At 32.6% G+C, this 20,046-nt stretch overlaps 1 protein-coding gene across 1 annotated transcript in view; it reads right to left on the bottom strand.

Moving 5' to 3' along the window:
• The window catches only part of LOC149224051 (endochitinase 4-like), a 59,263-nt gene extending 50,896 nt beyond the window's left edge, over nt 1–8,367 (bottom strand). The window contains exon 1 of the mRNA XM_089383473.1: nt 8,323–8,367. The gene's annotated coding sequence lies outside the window, so the exon portion shown is untranslated. The remainder of the gene's footprint in view (nt 1–8,322) is intronic.
• Between the last annotated feature and the right edge of the window lie 11,679 nt (nt 8,368–20,046).

The following is a 20,046-nucleotide window of genomic DNA, read 5'->3' as shown; positions in this document are numbered from 1 at the left end:
CTTCATCTTAATGTTCTTTTTTTATTTTCCCTTTAATACGATTTTAATTAAAAAAATATATAATTTTCAAAAAATATAATATATTTTAACAATTTTAATAACATGATTTCAAAATATATTAATAAAACTCAATAAATTTAAATTTATTTTAAAATTAATTTATATATTTCTTATTTTAAATAAATTATATTTATTTTATGTTTTTAATATAATTATTGTCAGGCCAGGCAATAACTCTCCAAGGGCAGAAAAACTGATTAGTGTGTTTATTTCATAGGTATGTTATTGTTTTATACATTAGGAGTGATTGTTCAGTTCATCTTCCGATGACTGTTCACATTCCTGATTTATTTATGTTACAAATTCCCCAATCATGAAGATTAGGTGTCAACATTCCCCCCCTTAATATGAAGGGATGTTGGTGAGTCCAAGCATCATTCTAAATCATTCAAGCTTTTCCTTTCCAAGTGCTTTGGTGAAGATGTCTGCAACTTGCTCATTTGTGGAACAATGACGGACATGGATTGTTTTGGCCTCAACATGATGTCAAATCAGATGATATTTAGTATTGATATGCTTTGTTCGATCATGGAACTTTGGATTCTTGGCCAACTTTATTGCAGAGGTGTTATCAATCATGAGTGGAGTTGATTGTACTTGTTTTACCTGCAAATCTTCAAGAATTTTCCTGAGCCACACAATTTCTTTCATTGCTTCAGCTGGTGCCACGTATTCTGCTTCAGTTGTGGAATCTGCTGGAACTGATTGTTTGCGCGATCTCCAGGAGACATCTCCTGATCCAAGACTCATATTATATCCTGAAGTAGATACCCCAATTTCTTTGTCTCCATCGAAGTCTGAATCAGAGTATCCAATCAAGCTGAAGTCGTCCACCTGTGTATACTTGATTCCAAGGTCTTGAGTTCCCTTCAAGTACCTTAGAACTCTTTTTGCAGCAGACCAATGTCCTTCACAAGGCTTTTGCATGAACCTGGAGAGGATTCCAACAGTAAATGGAATGTCTGGTTTGCTAGTAGTGAGGTAGATGAGACTTCCTACAAGCTGTCTATACTTTGTTGCATCCTCAAATTCGTTTCCTTCAATAGATGTGAGCTTTAAGTTTTGTTCCATTTGAGTAGAAAGAGGATTGCACTCTGTCATGCCAAATTTGTTTAACAAATCTCCAATGTATTTCTTTTGAGAAAGAAATATGGATTTTGGATGTTGGGTTACTTCAATGCCAAGATAGTAATGAACATAGCCCAAATCAGTCATTTCAAAACTTTTCCCTAATTCCTTCTTTATGGATGCAATGTAGCTTTCATTGTTCCCTGTCATTAAAAGATCATCTACATATACCACAAGATACACAACTGTTTTGCCAACTTTCTTGACAAATAAAGTTGCATCATCAAGATCAAAAAGATTGAAGTTGAGTTTCAGAAGATGCTCAGTTAGTTTTTCATACCAGGCTCGCGGTGCTTGTTTGAGGCCATAAAAGGACTTCACAAGTTTGCATACTTTATGCTCATGTACTTTCACAGCAAATCCTTCAGGCTGGGACATAAAAACATTTTCTTTTAGATCTCCATTCAAGAATGCAGTTTTTACATCCATTTGATGGACTTTCCAACCGTTTTGAGCAACTAGTGCAAAGAGTGTCCGGATGGTGGCCCATTTTGCTGTGGGGGCAAAAGTTTCCTCATAATCGAGCCCTTCCTTCTGTGCAAAGCCTTTTGCCACAAGCCTAGCTTTGTGCTTGTCAAGTGAGCCATCAGCTTTGTACTTGTTCTTGTAGACCCACTTGCAGCCAATTGGTTTGGTTCCAAATGGAGGATCAACCAGCTTCCAAGTGCCATTCTTTATGAGGGCATCATACTCCTTTTTCATCGCTTCTTTCCATTCATCATGAGAAGCAACTTCTTTGAAGGAAGTTGGTTCAAAATCTGTAGACAAGTTCAATTCACAATCATAAGTAACATCCATATCAACAGGTGAATTAGAGTCATCTACATCACCTCCATTTTGTCGGTTTGAATTTTTGGTTCCTGTTTTTCCAATTTCATCAGGATGAACACTTTCAAGTGTCTTTGTCAGCCACTTTGGGGGACCTTTCTGAGATGGTCCAGGCTGCTCTGTTGATTGAGTTGGGACTGAATCAAGATTGAGTCTCCCAATTCTATCAATTACATCACTTAAAGCATCATCCGTTGTTGGAGTTTCATGCAGAGGAGATTGTTCTTCAGAAGAAGATTCCACATGTTGTTCTAGTATAGGAATCCCCCCTTCAAGATGTGGAATCTGATTATCAAATTCTTGAAATGATTTCGTTTTTGCGAATCTATCCAAGCGATCAAGTTGCCGCTCAACAACATTGTCAGATTTGGATGATTCAAGAAAAATGACATCTCTAGATACAACAAACTTTTTATTTACTTCATCATAGAGGCGGTATGCTTTAGAGGTGTTTGAATACCCCAGGAAGATACACTTACGACTTCTAGCACCAAGTTTGTTTCTATGTACCTTTGGTATCAAAGCATAACAGGTGGAACCAAAGATCCTGAGATGTTTTACCGAAGGAACATGTCCATACCACAATTCATAAGGAGTCTTGTTTCTTATAGCATTAGATGGAAATCTATTCTTTATATATGCAACACATAGAACATCATCAGCCCAAAACATTATCTTTACATTTTTGAAAAAAAGCATGGATAGTACCATATTCAAAATTGTTCTATTCATTCTTTCTGCTACACCATTCTGTTGGGGATTATAAGGTACAGTTGTTTGATGTTTGATCCCATGTTGGCGAAAATAGTTTTCAGATTCATTTGATGTATATTCTTTTCCATTATCAGTGCGAATAGACCCAATATGAGATTGTGCATCATTTTCAATCCATTTATGAAAATTCTTGAATGTTTGAAAAGAATCAGATTTGTTCTTCAATAAATAAACCCAACACATTCTGGTGTAATCATCAATAAATGTCATGATATATTTATTTCCATTTGCAGAAGGAACAAGCATTGGACCACATAAATCAGAATGAATGAGTTCAAGCTTCCTATGTGCTCTTGAATGTGAATAATGAAAAGACTGTTTGCTATGCTTTCCTCGAATGCAAGCATCACATTGCTTATGTTTCCTAGGAATTGTAGGCAAACCAGCAACACCATTTTTCTTCAATAAGCGGAGACTGTCATAGTTTAAATGTCCAAATCTAGCATGCCATAATAAACTTGATGGAAGTGTACCTTCTTCATGATGAGAAATATATGAGAAATGTTGTGCATGAGCAGAGGTTCCTTGCAGTTTGAGAAGTCTTTCTTCTTCTATTCCCCTCATGACAAGTGAGTGGTCAGATGCTTTTCTTACCTCAAGCTTGCCATCAAACATATGAATGGAGTGACCTTGCTGGCGGATTTGGACCAAGGACAAAAAGTTTCTCTTGAGCTGTGGGAGATATAGAACATGATCCAGAAGAAAGTCTGGAAGACCAAGCAGTTTAAGCCTGATTGTGCCAAGCCCTGATGGCTTGATTTTTGACTGATCTGCAAAGTATACTACTCCATCAACATTGTCAGTGAAATCTTCAAAAAAATATTTCCTATGAGTCATATGACATGTTGCTCCTGAATCAAGCAACCAATCATTTTTCGAAGAAGCAAGTGAAGCATTAAACAAATCTTCATTTACTTCAATGTTACATTGTGCCTCAATATAGTGAGAGGATTCAGGTGCTTTACCTTTGTCTGTATCATCAATTTTACCTTTCTGCTGGTTTCTTTTCTGCTCAATTTTGTCCCATGGTAGCTTGCATGTAGAAGCATCATGCGATCCATTTCGTTTGCAAGGAATGCAATGCAGATCTACTTTTTCTCCTTGAGAATGTCTGCCCCCCCTGCCTCTGAAGTATCTTCCTCTTCCTCTTCGTCCACCTCTTCCTCTTGTAGAATCTTGAGCAGGATGCTTTTCTTTATGAGCAAGGCAAACAGTCTCTTCAGAAGATTCAGGGACTGTCTTCTTTCCAAAGGCTTTCTCTCTTTCAGCAAACTTTTTCACAAGAGAGTCAAAGGTTATATCTTTAAGATTTCCATTTGCTTGTAAAGACTCAAGATAATTGGAGTAAGTAGGATAGAGTGCCTTGAGAAAAGAAATAAGAGGGATATCCAGCGCAACCTTAGTGGATTTGATATCATGCATTATGGATTTTACTTCAGATGCAAGAGCAAGAGGATCATTATTTTTCAGTTCAAGAGTGAAGAGTTTAATCATGAGATGAACAACTTCAAGTGCAGAATGTGAGTCATAGAGTTCTTTGAGCTTTTGTAAAGCTTCAAAGGCAGTTGAATATGATGAAATATGGCGACTTACTTCTTCATTTACATATGTTGCGATTAATGCATATGCTTTGCTGTTCTTGTTATCCCAAATGACGAGCTCTTTGTCTGATGTAGGCTGTACTGGGTCATTGTCTCCTTCTTCGACACACACTCCCTTCCACAACTCATTGAAGACGAGGGTGTGTTTTATCATCCGGGACCATTCAGGATAGTTCTCCTTGCCAGTGAGAACTATTCCTACCATAGAGATGATTGAATGCATTTTGTAAAAAAAAACTTTTGCTGATAGAAAAGAATACTTCTGCCAGTGTACTAAAAAAAGCATTCTCAAAGGATTTAAAATCCACAATGTGACTCATATAAATCCATCATTGTATAAATTCACCTCACATAAACCTCATATAAGTTTTATATAAGCTCATCATATAAATCTCATAAAACTTTGCCTTATAAATCTTTTAAAAAAAACTCCACCTTATAAATCTTATATATCTCATATGAATCCACCATATGAATCTCACATAAACTTCATATAAGTTTTATATAAATCCATATAAATCCACTATTATATATGCATATGGCATACGTCTCCTTTTAAAAACTCAATTACCGCGTGAGATGGTAATTTCAAATATAATGACAACCACAAAAAAAGGATCATACGACTTATATTCAGCTTGTACGATGAAGATGAATAAATAACCAGCTCTCACCATAAATTCCGAATCTGTGAAATGCTCAGAAATGTGATGAGTTAATACATGATTGCATCGATTCTTCAATGTCCACGGATTACTGCTTAGTTTACCTTTCACGTGTTAACAAATTCAATCTTGGAATTTATATAAAGCAGTGTTTATATAAAGCAGCGTTTTAACACAACATTTCTGGAATTTATATAAAACAGCGTTTAACACAGCATGCCAGCGTATAGCCAAAACACATTCAACATATATATACCAGTGTTCTTCAGAACGGAGCAACATTCCAGAGTGCATTCAAATCAGGAGCAACATATTCAATATAGGGTTACCATTCAACTCAGGAGCAGCATTCAAATCAGGAGCAGCATTCATACATTCCTTTGGCATGTAGATAGACTCATTCCAATGCATGCTCGCTTCTGCCTGCCTCCAACGCCTACGATTGTCAAATCCTCTAACGCCTTTGACAACGTCCAGAATGTATTTCAGAGGATGAGCAACGTAGATTACAGTGAATATGAAAAAAAAAATGGTCAGAGAAGAGGGCGCAGCATCAGTGTTCAGGTGACAGTGTGGAGCAGGCTACCATATTTATGAACAGGGAGCATTTTTGAATGGAAAGCAGAGGAGCAGAATAGGGAGTTACAATAGCTAAAAAAAGGGCTGGCTCTGATACCATGTCAGGCCAGGCAGTAACTCTCCAAGGGCAGAAAAACTGATTAGTGTGTTTATTTCATAGGTTTGTTATTGTTTTATACATTAGGAGTGATTGTTCAATTCATCTTCCAATGACTGTTCACATTCCTGATTTATTTATGTTACAAATTCCCTAATCATGAAGATTAGGTGTCAACAATTATTATTTTATTATTTTTAATATGAAATTATTTAATCTTACAACTTTTCCATATACTAAATTTCTCAAATAAAAATAAATATAATGATTAAAAATATCATCTTATTTTAAATTTGATATTTAAAATATTTTTAGGTCCAATAAACCAAAGTTTGGTCTCAATGGACGTTAACCATCATCAGCGTTATATTAAGTATCATTTTTTCCTTTCTTTACTGCATTAATCTTTAAAATATACTAAATAATATAATTTTTTTATTTAATATTTAAAATAATATTATCATTATTTAAAATTATTATAGCTTTTATTCAAAATAAAAAATATATTTTACCAATTAAATTTATTTCTTTAAAATATAATATTGAATTACATAATGGTCATGGTCATGCTGACTAGAGACACTGAATTAATCATATAATCAATCAACAACCAAAATTCTACTTCTAATCGACGGTTGACCTTGTGATCCTCATCCGCTGTCACACGGATCAGGAAAACCTGCTTTCTATTACTAAATGTAAAATGAACGGAAGTCGACGGGACAGAGACGAACGCCGTTAGAGAGACGGAGTAGTCGACCAACACATCGGTCGGAAAAGGTCTTTTTCTGATGGTGTAGTCTAACGAGGCGGAAGAGTTGCCCCGAAAATTATGTAAATTCTGGTTATATTTAGAGAGAATTTGACAAGGATTTTGTAAATTCAAGTTATAGTTGTCAAACTTCAAAATTTTAAGTGTCCTAAAACGCTGAATCCATTCCCACCGTCAAAAAAATGATCCAGACATTGTCTTTACAAGATTTTTTGAAATTCTTTTACCCGAATTCCAACCAAATTTAACCATCGAGACAATTCGTTGAGCGAATCCTTTTCTAACCTCCGCCACAGCTGTAGACTCCGTAATATTTGCCATTCTATGTATGCTCATCATCCATGACAACGTCAAATCCATCTACAAAAATTCGCATTAAAGTCAATTTTCCTTTGCTGGAGATATTTTTTAATAGGTGTTTTCGGCGCACGCGTATATATATATATCTTTGCTACCACAGAATACTTTTTCTTTAATTTTTAAAATATTCGACTCATAAAGCAGCCGCTCCATGCTACCACATATCGCCCTTCGATACCATGGGTTCTCTTCTCGTGTCATGCGTGGAATCCATGTAGTAATAGAAAATACCTTGTTTTCTCGTTATGCTATAACATACTATGTGGTGCAAATTTGACTCCACTAAAGTTGTGGGGGGCGATTATTAGGATTCTCACCCACCATTGGTTAACTTTCCAACATTTTAGAACGTTCCTTCATTGATAACTGAAATTTGACTTTCAATCTTTGTTTATCTAAGAACATTCTTTAACGGTAACAAATTTGACATTTATAGTTGTCTATCTTAATAAACAATTTACTTTTCAATATTTTTAGTATTTCTTAAATTAAATTTAACTTAAATTTTTTACCAACAATATAATTCAAATTTAATAGAATGATAAATAAAAATTAAAACATTGATTAATTTTAATTTGTGTTATCTAAATTTTAAAAAGTTATAAGTTATATAATATTTCAAAATTAATTTGATTAATAGATTTCATACCATAATATACTTTGGTTAAAAGATTATTTATTTAACATTTAAATATACAAATAATTTTATATATAGTTAATTTTATTCTAATATAATTGGCAAGCTCAAGAACACGTGTCGGTGTCATGATAGTGAAGAGTAAGAAGATTGATGATGAAAGATTTATGGGTTTTAAAAAGTTATAAGTTATATAATATTTCAAAACTAATTTCATTAATAGATTCTGTACCATAATATACTTTGGTTAAAAGATTAGTTATTTAACATTTAAATGTACAAAGAATTTTATATATAGTTAACTTTATTCTAATATAATTGGCAAGCTCAAGAGCAGGAGCAGGTGTCCGGTGTTATGATAGTGAGGGGTAAGAGGATTGATGATGAAGGATTTATGGGTGATGCAAATTTTTCTGATTGTCTCTCTAAAACGTTACATATTTTACTTAAAGTCAATTTTAATATGTTTCATTTTCTCATATATTATATATTTTATTTAAGGTTAATTTAAATAAATTTTATTGGTAAAATTTAATGAGAGTGGTTGACAATAGGGAAAATTTTAACGATGGAAATTTATTTTAAAGTTTAGAAACAATTTTTACTAGTCTTTAATATACCAGCTATAAAATGTTTGGCAATATTTTTATAAAAATATTCAAATTTCTAATAATTTTATATAATTTATATATAAAATTGGTTATTTTCAAATTAAAATAATTTTATACTATAAAAATTGTGTGAATAATTTTTATAGGATAAAGTAGTTGGTGTATTGTCTACGAAAAATGATGCTGTGTAGTTGGTGTATTGTCTACGAAGAATGATGCTGTGACTGGGACAGACACAGAAAGAGAACTTCACAGTTCTGTAATGGGGAAGGTGAGACAGGTGTTTGGTTATATAGCCATAGACGTGGGCAGTGGGATGATTTTTAGTTTACATGATTCGAAGAAGATAGACACAATCCCACCCCATCATTCTAGATAATCTGATCCGTTGACTTGACTTCTTCTAACACACGTTTGGGAAATTAATTGTTGTGCTGTTTGGTGTTAAGCGTTATGGCTCCAAAGTTCGGATCCATTCCCATGAATCACGGCCAAAAACTGGAGTTTTCCTGTGTCAAACACCGCCACTTCGCTTTATGGGGGGAAGACAGAGTCAAACATGATGTAGTCACCACTACTAGATTATGTATGACTTTATGAACGCAGACAAGTTGACATACAGATAGGGTTGAAATTTGGTATCAGCTCCCTGGGTAGAGTGTAAATAAATTTTCAAGATGGCCCAATTCCGTTAAAACTTTTCGTTCAGGACAGGCAACGCCTATAACCTGACATAGAGACAGGGTTTAAATTTGGTGTCAACTCGAAGCTTGTGTAGATAGTTTTCCATAATGAAATTATGCATATCAAGTGATGAGCTTTTGTGAAACAAGTTTAGGGATACTAACATAAGGCGTTGTCCACCGTGGCAACAGTTTTGCCCAGATGGCAAAATTTTGTCCGGAATTAAGCTAGAAAATTTTCAAAAAATTTGACTTGAAATTTTGAATTACTTTTCCGAAGCATATACTAAGAGGTAGATTTGTCTTTATGGCTTTCAAAAATTCTGGTAAAAGAAGTATTTGAAATATATTTTTGGTAGCAGAATTGGATTCAGCAGCATCAAAATCTTCAATGATACCTAAAATCTTGAAATTTGACACTTGTAATTTGGATTTATAAAAAAAACTTTGTCAGATTTTATTATAATTTTGCTGGAATTTCCATAATTTTTAGGGAAAATTTGAAGTCGGGTTAGACTACTGTTTTTCTGATGGTGGAAATGGATTTAGCACCATCAAAAGCCCATGAGACACCCAAAATTTTGAAGCTCAACCGCTATAACCTAGATTTCCAAAAAATTCAACCAGATTTTATTAAAATCTTGTTGGAATTTCCATTATTTTCTGAGCAGAATAATAGCCTTTGTTAAACTACTCTTTAATATAATATGTATATATTAATAATTTGAGAGTCCTTAATGGTGGGAGTTAATTTGAAGATAAACAAAACAAATCTACATTTATTAATATAATGAGTAAATATTAAGATATTGAGAGTAGTCAATAATGAGAGTTAATTTTGAAGATAAGGTAAATATATTTTAGGGTGATTTAAAATGTATTTTTTAAATTAATAAGTGAATTTAAAGTTATTAATTTTTTTTAAGGGTGTTCACTTTATATAACTCAATTTTGTTATTTTAATAATTTTTATTGAATTTTAGTAAAATTTGTTAAATTTTGAATAAAATATTATATTATATTATATATATGTGAGTTGTTTAATTTGCAAAAATCATGTGTTTTAGATATTTTTCACTTAAATTTACTATTCCAATCATTTTAGATAAAATTTTGAATAAAATACATAAGATATAGATAATTTATCTAAAAAATATCATTTTATCCACACTTTTTCTAATCAATTATATCCAAAATCTCTGATACCGAAAATCTGTAATTGTTTGATAAAATAAGTTAAAAAAATGTCATAAACATTTCAAGCTGCTAAGTAATAAAAAATTTAATCTCAACCAAATTTATATTATCTAATTCTGGAAAAAAAATCCCTATTAATCAGACTGCACCAAAAACTATTGAAATACTATTGAGTTAAATCAAATCTTACCCAAGGTTGGTTCCTTTTTAATTTTTAATTTCCTTATTGGATAATATCCTTTTTTTTTTATCGTTATGAACGTGGCATTTTTACTCTAGTGCGCCCATGTAATAAACCCCTTTAGCTTTTTCATTAACTATTTGAGATAACGTCATCAGCCTTACTTTTTGGTTTTATGTCCAGCACTTTATTTATTAATAGTCAACACCACTTAACTTTTAGATTTATGTTCGTCCTATAGGTACCACACATTTCGCTTCGATGACGTGGATTCTCTTCTTAGTGTCGCTGTCAAGCGCGATAGGAAATTATTGTTTTGGCCTCCTGTCACACGGGTCAATATTATGCAAAGTGTTAGATGCAAATTTAATTTCATTGGTCTAAAGGAACAATAATTGTGATTCCATTTGTGCTGACCATTCTCTTAATTATATTAAATTCTTAAAGTCAATTTTCCTTTCCTGGGAGATATTTTTTAATCGGTGTTTTCTCGTTATGCTATAACATACTATGTGGTGGAAATTTGACTTCACTAAAGTTGTGGGGGCGATTATTAGGATTCTCACCCACCATTGGTTAACTTTCCAACATTTTAGAACATTCCTTCATTGATAACTGAAATTTGACTTTCAATCTTTGTTTATCTAAATATTCTTTAACTGTAACAAATTTGACATTTATAGTTGTCTATCTTAATAAACAAATTACTCTATTTCTTAAATTAAATTTAACAAACTAACAAAATTTAAATTTTTTACCATATAATTCAAATTTAATAGAATGATAAATAAAAATTAAAACATTGAGTAATTTTAGTTTGTGTTATCTAAATTTTAAAAAGTTATAAGTTATATAATATTTCAAAATTAACTTGATTAATAGATGCAGTACCATATTATACTTTCAATTTAATATAATTGGTTAAAAGATTAGTTAATTAACATTTAAATGTACAAAGAATTTTATATATAGTTAACTTTATTCTAATATAATTGGCAAACCCAAGAGGAGGTGTCATGATAGTGAGGGGTAAGAGGATTGATGATGAAGGATTTATTGGTGATGCAAATTTTTCTGATTGTTTCTCCAAAATGTTACACTGTTTACTTAAGGTCAATTTTAATATGTTTCATTTTCTCAATATGTTATATATTTTATCTAAGGTTAATTTAAATAAATTTTATTGGTAAAATCTAATGAGAGTGGTTGACAATAGGGAAAATTTTAATGATGGGAATCTATCTTAAAGTTTAGAAATGATTCTTACTAGTATTTAATATACAAGCTATAAGACGTTTAGCAATACTTTTATAAAAATATTCAAATTTCTAATGATTTTATATAGTTTATGCATAAATTTGGTTATTTTCAGAGTAAAATAATTTTATACTATAAAAATTGGCTGAATAATTTTTACTAAAAAATGGAAATTAGTGAATCTTTTCTCTAGAAAAAACATGGAAAATTAGCTCACTTGCCTTAAGCCCTAAATTTTTCCTTATTAACCAAATGGAATAGTATTTTTCCCTCCATGTTATAGAGGATGATATATTAGCACTTGGAACATGAGTTCTAAATTTTGTTTTGTAATGCTGGTAGTGGTGATTATTTGGGAAGGTGTGTAACCCAAAGAAAATGGGTTCTAAATTTAGTTTTGCAATGTTGGTAGTGATGATTATTTAGGAAGTGATGTAACCTAGAGAACAATAGAATCTATAAAAAAGGAAAAGAATGCGAGGTAAAATATGCTCCAAGATTATTTGTGGTGTCTAAAGACACTGTTACTACACTTAAGCCATATCATTATTATCAAAACATCACAATGCATGTTAAAGTTCAATGACTTCTACCCATATCGAGTGTTAGACAATGGATAGGTAGGGGAGTGCATGGCCACTATCCCACTGAAAATAAATGGGGGGACATGACGAACCCTCCCCCAAGCTCTTAATTATACATAAAGTTCGAGGCTGATATACTTGGAAGATAGTATAAGGATCAACATAATGCACCAACATGAGATCATAGTACAAACATGGGCTTTTATACCAACGCGTGGTGAAAAAAGTCATAGGATCATGATGTTGCCTTGCAATTCATTCCTATCTTGTTTTGCAAGGTCAATTAGTGATTCTGAGCAGTGGATAATACATATCGGGGTTAGCAATTATACTTGCATGCTTCAGGTTCATTTTCCCATGTTGTGCCTTGTTATTGCATCCCATCATCACTTATTATGGTTGCAGGAGGTTGGTTTTGGATTTTATTATAGGTTGGTAACAAGCATGGATGTAAATTGGATGTCTATTGTGGCCATTCTCTACATTATGAATGTATCTAGTTGGATATATTCTCCTCTCTCGATCGTCAGTTACTTTTCTGTAACTTCCATTCTTGTTCCAAGATTGAATTATCTTATAACCTTCCATGAGTTCTCTTCCCCAGTTTTTTCAACCTTGTTTTCTCTCCTTACCATGCTTGACCCTTCTTCCCTCCTATCGTCAAATATTTGTTTCCCTTTAATAGTGACTCTTAGGAATTGGGGCGACATTGGTCAAGATCTCCTAGATTTTTCTTCATTTCTAGGAATATCACCTCAATTGACCCTATTTTCTTATTTCTACATTGGATTATCACCTCTTCTCTAAGTCTCGGTCCCTCATATTCACTCCACTACCTCTATATCTCATCCAGTCCTCACCTCTGTACACCTCAACTCTGAACCTATAATTAGGTGGTATTCCAATATGCATCCATAACATACTAGTCTACGTTGATGTTTTGACCAACATCTACAACAAATTGAATGCCATTTTGGCCACCCTCATGTTAGAAATTAATTAACGGAGTAATGAAATACACAAAATATTGTGGAAACACAAACATAGAAATGCATAAAACAAGAGAGACACGAATATATGTGTTCACCCAATTTGGGCTACGTCCATGGATAAATAGTCAGTCCTTCCTTTTATATTATCCAACAAAATGAAGAGATACAACCTACAACATATCTAATGTAATTTCCTTTTCGCTCTCACACAATCTCCTCTATCTTTCTCGCTAAAAAATAATAATCCACAACTACCATAAAATTCCATCATATAAATTAGGGAGGTGCTTTCTAGGGAAAAAGACCCTAAATTAACATAACTTCTACCGTTAGATAATTTTCGTAATAAATGGCCCAAATCGACTACGAAATTACAATATTTTACAAGGCAAAATTTTCATCTATTTTCATCTTCAGGGGCACTTCCCCCAAACCCTCATTAGAAGGGGCTAATAAAAGTCACCGTCCCCCACCCCCCCACCCCCCCCAACCCCTCCCCCCCCCCCCCCCCCCCCCCCCCCCCCCCCCACCCCCTCCCTGCCCGCCCCCCACTAGACCCTCTATGACGGGGATTAAACGAGTGGCATTGCCTCCCCGATAGGAACATGGATCCAACACAACTGAAACAAAAACCTCTGAACAATCAGGAAGATAATCAGGCTCCACATTCAACACCTCAAGATATGAGCTTCTTACTAGGAAGCAATGAAGAGATCATTCTTTTTAAGGAATCGAAATATCCAAATGCAGGTTGTTGACTTCTACCTATATCCTTCATTGTTGTTTTTTTGTTAGTTTTTATAGTTTCCTGGATATGCTTGCTTTAGAGGGCCTTATGCTTGGAGATTGTTATGTCATCTTTTTCATTTACATAAAATCTTATGGATGGTTAAAAATTTAAGGTTTTTCCATTGCTTGGGTTTCCCAAGTGGTTGACCAAGGAAACTTGATATGTGCACTTTCATCAGTCTCTAATGAAATGTAGTTTCTTTTATTAACAGAAAAATTTCAATCACTTCATCACAATAAATGAATATAATATACCCATAGGTTCTTTATTTACAATATTTGTATCTAACCTACTTCCATGAATTAGGGAAGATTCAACAAATAAGTAATGGTACATGGTTGTAACTAATTTTGTCAAACCTATAACATCTCGTCAACTAGTCAATTTTCCTGGTTGAACTGACCATCTAATTGAACATATGCTCAAACAATCAGTAAATTATATAGTTTACCACTCCATTTATTTTTCCACAAGTCAAATAATCGACCATATAGTCAAGAACTACATGAGTCGACCCTTCGATTGTTCAATTGACCGTATGGCTTACTACTCTACTAGTCGACTTGATCAACTATCTCCAGTAGAGGTGTGATGAACCGACATAACCTAATGGTTTGACACAAGTTCAAAAACACCCTCATATGTATATTTATCTAGAGACTTAGGAGGTGAAATTACATCATTAAGAAACTATCCATAATTTTAGCTCCCTAAAGTCAAAACAAGTCTACAAGGTTAAGAATATTATCTTCTAATAATGGTTGGTGGACATTTCAATAACTTTATAATCTATTTTATAATAATCAAGAGGAAAAAACTTCTCTTGAACCAGTGGTCTTGTGTAGTGAGCATGAATCTCAACATGTTTCATCTTACGATGTGTAATAGGGTTTTCAACAACCTAAATTACACTCTAATTTTCATAATAGGTATATGTCAAGGCATGTATAGGAAACCCAAGTTCTCCCAATAAATATCAAATCCATACTACCTCTATACTTCCATTACTCACACAATAATACAAGGCTTTCATAGCTTAAAAAGGGATTAACTTTTGTTTCTTTCATAGTGATTAGTGTTCAAAAAATAAAGCAAAAAATATACCTTAAAGTGTACCTATGAACAATGTGTTCACCTACTCAGTTAGAGTCAATGAATCTAGCTGACAAGTCTAAATGAGATAATACTTGATAGCAAGGTGAGATGTACCTTTGAGGTAATCAATGATTCTCTTTGTGGCATTCCAGTGAATTTCGTGTGGACCTTGCATGAGTCAAGAATCCTTACTAATAATAAAGGAAATTTTAGGTCTATTTCGAGTTAAATAAATAATACTACCGTTTAATTATCAATAAAGATGACATCAAGTTTGGGAGATCGACAATTTAATACCCTACCAAAGAGGGATGCCACATGGCTTACAATCATCCATCTTAAAATTGTTTAATAAATCCAATGCATATATACATTGATAAAGAAAAGACCATCAGATAGAGGTACAACTTGAATAAGAAAAACGTAGTGTAGAAGAGTAAGGTCCATCATTACAATGGTGTTAACAAGATGCTTCTTCAATCTAAGAATTATATTTGTTTTCATTGGTGACCAAAAAATCAATATATAGAACAATAATCAGAGTGTTACTATTAGCATGAAATACATAAAGACTGGAATGAAATTCAAAATATTCAAATCCAAGAATGAGAAAGAAGTGATATATCTTTTCATACCAAGACCTAGAGGCTTTCTTCAAACATAAAGGTACTTTTGTATTTGAAAAAAAATAATGGAATTTGTCACAAAGCTAGGGGGTTTCTCGATACAAATTTCTTTAGATAAGTCTCCATGAATAAAGGCAATTTTAACATCCATTTGGTGGATCTGCCATTCGAATCAAGTACCAAGGGAAATGATCAATTGAAATAAATTAATTTATTTTGTAGGAGAAAAGGTTTCAGTGCATTTGATTCCTTGTTAATGAGGAAAACGTTTCACAACCAAACAAGATTTATGATGCTCAACTACACCTTCAAAGATAAATTTTATCTTGTAAACCCATCAACATTTTACAAAATTATTCCCCTAAGTTTAAGGAAATAAATCCCAATTACGTTCTTCAAATGAGAATCTAGCCCATTTCACATGTCATGAACCAATTAATTTTTTCCTTCTACATCATCATTGGAGAGAAGATCACAAGTCTCAAGAACATGAGCCTTCAAAGCAAGAATCTCCTACTACTTCTAACTAAAACATATTCTACTTGAAAATATATCACGAATATCTAGTCCAATAGATTCATGTCTCTTAGCATCCCATTGAGGTAAAAAATGAGTAGGTGATTCGATATTGATTTCAGAAGGTCAATCAAGAGAAGTAATAGCTTTAGTTAGTGTAGACCAATTACTAGTCGACATAGGAAGAAATTTAGACTAACTAGTCAGATCAGAAAAAAGGAGGGTAGCTTATCCATTACTTGCAACAATATCAAAGAAATCATTAGTAATATCCTATAAGAAGAGCTCAATAACTTGAGGCCTAATAATTCTCAATAAATATGACATTTCTTCTAATAATGATCTATTGTTTGGCATTATCAAATATTTATAGGCTTTAGATTCTTTTTAATAGCCCATCATGATGCAAGAACAACTCTTTGCATCTAATTTCTTCCTACAATAATTGAAAATATGTGCCCAAGAAATTCATCAAAATGTTTTGAGGTGATTGATTGGGGGCTTCTTCCCACACCATTTCTCGATTGGAGTGACAAACTATTAACTCGATTTCAAACGAGATTTAGGAGATAGTTGGGTGATAACATGGAGTTGGGTTACACTTTTTGGCAAGAGAGGGCGCGTTTACATGAAAAAAGAGGGCTTGATCGAGCCATTGGAGCATGGACAAGCCCAACCAACCTCACCAAAACCCCTGCCAACCTCCTAGAGGCTCAAACCAAGGTAGGTTTCCTATCCTTTTTTGTGTTTTTATTTAATTTTTATTGCAAAATTAATAAATTAATTAGAAAAAACTTTAACCATACAAAAACCATGAAAACAAAAAAAAAAACCCTTCAAAACCACTTAAAAAACCACAATCCATAGAAAACCACAAAACAACGTAGAAAACCACAAAACCACCAATGAAATGCTTCAAAACCACCAAAAGAATTATAATTTTGGTTTTAAATGTTTTGCTTAACTGTAATTTGGTAGCATTTGTATTATGGACATTCTATGATTTTGAATGGTAAAAATGTTATTTTCTAATTATTTCAGGTTTTAAAGTTTTATTTATGAATCTAATGAAATAAATTTTCAATTTTTTGTTATTTAAAATGCATTTTAAATTTAAAACAAATTTGACCAAAAATATACCCAAAAAAAAATCCAAAATAAATAACAACCAAATTATTTAACCAATAGATAAATTAATTAACAGCTTAAGATTGACATGATGAATATGATTGATCATGGAGTTCAACATCTATTAAATATCAAATAATAAAATTTATTTATTTTATTATCTTAAAATTATTTTAATTTATAGTTTAAATATTTTTTAATTAATGAATATAGTATGATTAGTTTTAACAAATTAATTACTTAAATAAAATATTAATCTTTAAAGTAAAAAATCCAAGAAAATAACATGTTATTTAATTAAATTTTACTAACTATATAACATATAAATCTATATAACATCATGTAACTATATAAAAAAGCATAAGTTTTATATATATATAAAATATTTAACTATAACATACCTTAACTCGAACATCACATAGCTATATATTACAATTCTATATATATTGTTTATAACATAACATAGTTCTCCAACTTTTTAACATAGCATAACTATTTAAAACATAACATTATATATATATATATATATATATATATATATATATCTAAAAGTTCAAGTTCGACAATGCATCATTAATAAATACATTAAATCCATCATGAAAACTGCTTTTGGAGTGAATAAAAGCATTTTGATTATTTTCTATTTTGTAATATATTGTTTCATTCTATAGCGTGTTGTACAAGAAACACTTTCTTTGTGTTCTTGCACCTAGTACATGTCAGGTGTTGAAGGAAAACATTACATAAACTTAAAGTCTACTTGAGTATTTGGATTGCATGAAATTTTATTAGTTTTGCAAATAAGTTTATTTCAATATTTTACATATATATTTACATATTTATGCCCTATGAATAAAATGAATTATTTAGAAATAGGGAAAAGTGTGAAGGTATATTTGATCACTTCTTTCAATTGTGTTTACATGGAACTCAATACCTTGGTTGATAAATTATCAAAAAATGGACTCTAAATTTTAGGAGTTTAGTCTAGATTATTCTGCTTGAGTTTAGAAATGGTTTTTTTGTCAACATTCTTTCTAAGTCAACATTTTTTTCTTGGATTAGTTTATATGTACTATATGTAATAGTTTTGTATTATATGTAATAGTTTAGTAATTTTTTTCTTGGATTAGTTTATATGTATTATATGTAATATGCAAAGGAATCCCATATACGCTCCAAAACCGCAAGTCATTGGAATGTGAGGGGATATGCTATATATGGTCGAGCCTGTGATGGATCATGTACCCCGCCCATAGTGTGCATTCCACTCATATATCTTGCCTACAACGCCAATTAGAGTGTCAGAGGAAGTTTTTATGTCTCTATTGATGATCACACTACCTTGAGCAGACCTTCTTCACTTATTTTAGGTACACGTCCTACATTTTTAAATCCTCTTTAAAATTTATGTGTTTATGTCTTCAATTTGTCTTTAATTTTTAAATTGTCTTCAACTAATGTGTTTGAATTTAATGTATATGTTATTATGCTTCTATTTTGTTAAATATATATTATAAATTATGTTTATGATTAGCAGACCCTCAACGGGGTGAAGCTGAGGATCATAGTGTAGTATCGATCCCTCCATGGGATGATGCTACATCTCATATCACATTGGAGGATGTTATGACAGAACATATGTGGATCAAAGGAGAGTTGGATAACACCCCTGCTAGTTCACCTATTAGGCGTAGTTCATCTTTCATGCTTAATAACACCAATAGGTTGATCGAGACATATCGGAGGTCGGGCCCATGGAGCCACCTCCTACAGTCAATACAGAGGATTAGGAGGCATGAGCTTAGAGGCCCACATAATTCAGAGGTGGTGAAAGAGGCCACCAAGAACATTGATGCTTGTTGGGAGTTTTTTGACATCCCTCCGAATCACCCTGCTAGACATAATGGTTCAATTCCACTGAAATATTTTAATAATGTTGATGTAACCCCTTTTGTGTATGATCGATGCATTGGAGCTTGGGGCTAGTTACCCCACCATTACCAGGTCATAATTCATTTTTCCAAGCATATATATATGTAGAGTTCATGTTACATATGAGGTCAGATTACACTGATACTGAATCTCATTATTATGGAGTTGGCTTGGGACATATATGATCGTGAGGGGGCTTGTAGGGACCCTAGGCATGTACCACCACCTCCAAGATTATTTCCATTACCATCTCAGTGTGTGGTATTGTCATTAGATCTAGAGGAGTTTTCGCAACTCATTGCAGCTCAATGTTGAGTCCAAGGATACCATTGCATATAACATGTAGATACCATTAGTCATTACACGTGTTGCATTGCATGGAGAGATTAGCAGAACACCACCATTTCCTCGTGACTAGCTAGTTCCTTTATATGATGATTCATTTCTCACGAGTTTACCTGTTGACTAGCTTTTATCATATGCATGTATGTATCGTGATGCCATTGTGAAACTTGGAAGGTGCATGAACCACGTGACACAAAACATTTACATATATACAAGAAACATTTGACTCTTATTGTCAAATTATGCATAATTATTTATATTAATTTCTAGTTCATATTAGATTGCATTTATATTAATAATTCAATGATAACATGTAGAAACAACCAAGATACATGGATGAGATTATGAGGTCATCCAAGGGGGTAGTTAATCAGCTAGGCCATCCTCCACCAGGGCATTTTTCCATGGATTCTTCTCCACCCCCATCTCCACCTCAAAAAAATCATGTGAAGGAGAGTCACTATGTACAACCACATGGACCAACAATTGAGGTAGACTTTTTTATTCCTAAGATTTCACAATTTCATTTTTTTAAGCTATGGATATATCCTAATTAATTTGTAGACTAATTATAATTTGTCCTTGCCATTGTGTACACAGGCCCA

The sequence above is a fragment of the Pinus tabuliformis genome, chromosome Q (genome assembly GCF_031772625.1).
Source record: "Pinus tabuliformis cultivar Carrire ecotype Pingquan chromosome Q, CPIR1, whole genome shotgun sequence".
NCBI classification, from domain to species: domain Eukaryota; kingdom Viridiplantae; phylum Streptophyta; class Pinopsida; order Pinales; family Pinaceae; genus Pinus; species Pinus tabuliformis.
The sequence above is the reverse complement of the archived record's forward strand: the minus strand, read 5'-3'. Positions and strand labels throughout refer to the sequence as shown.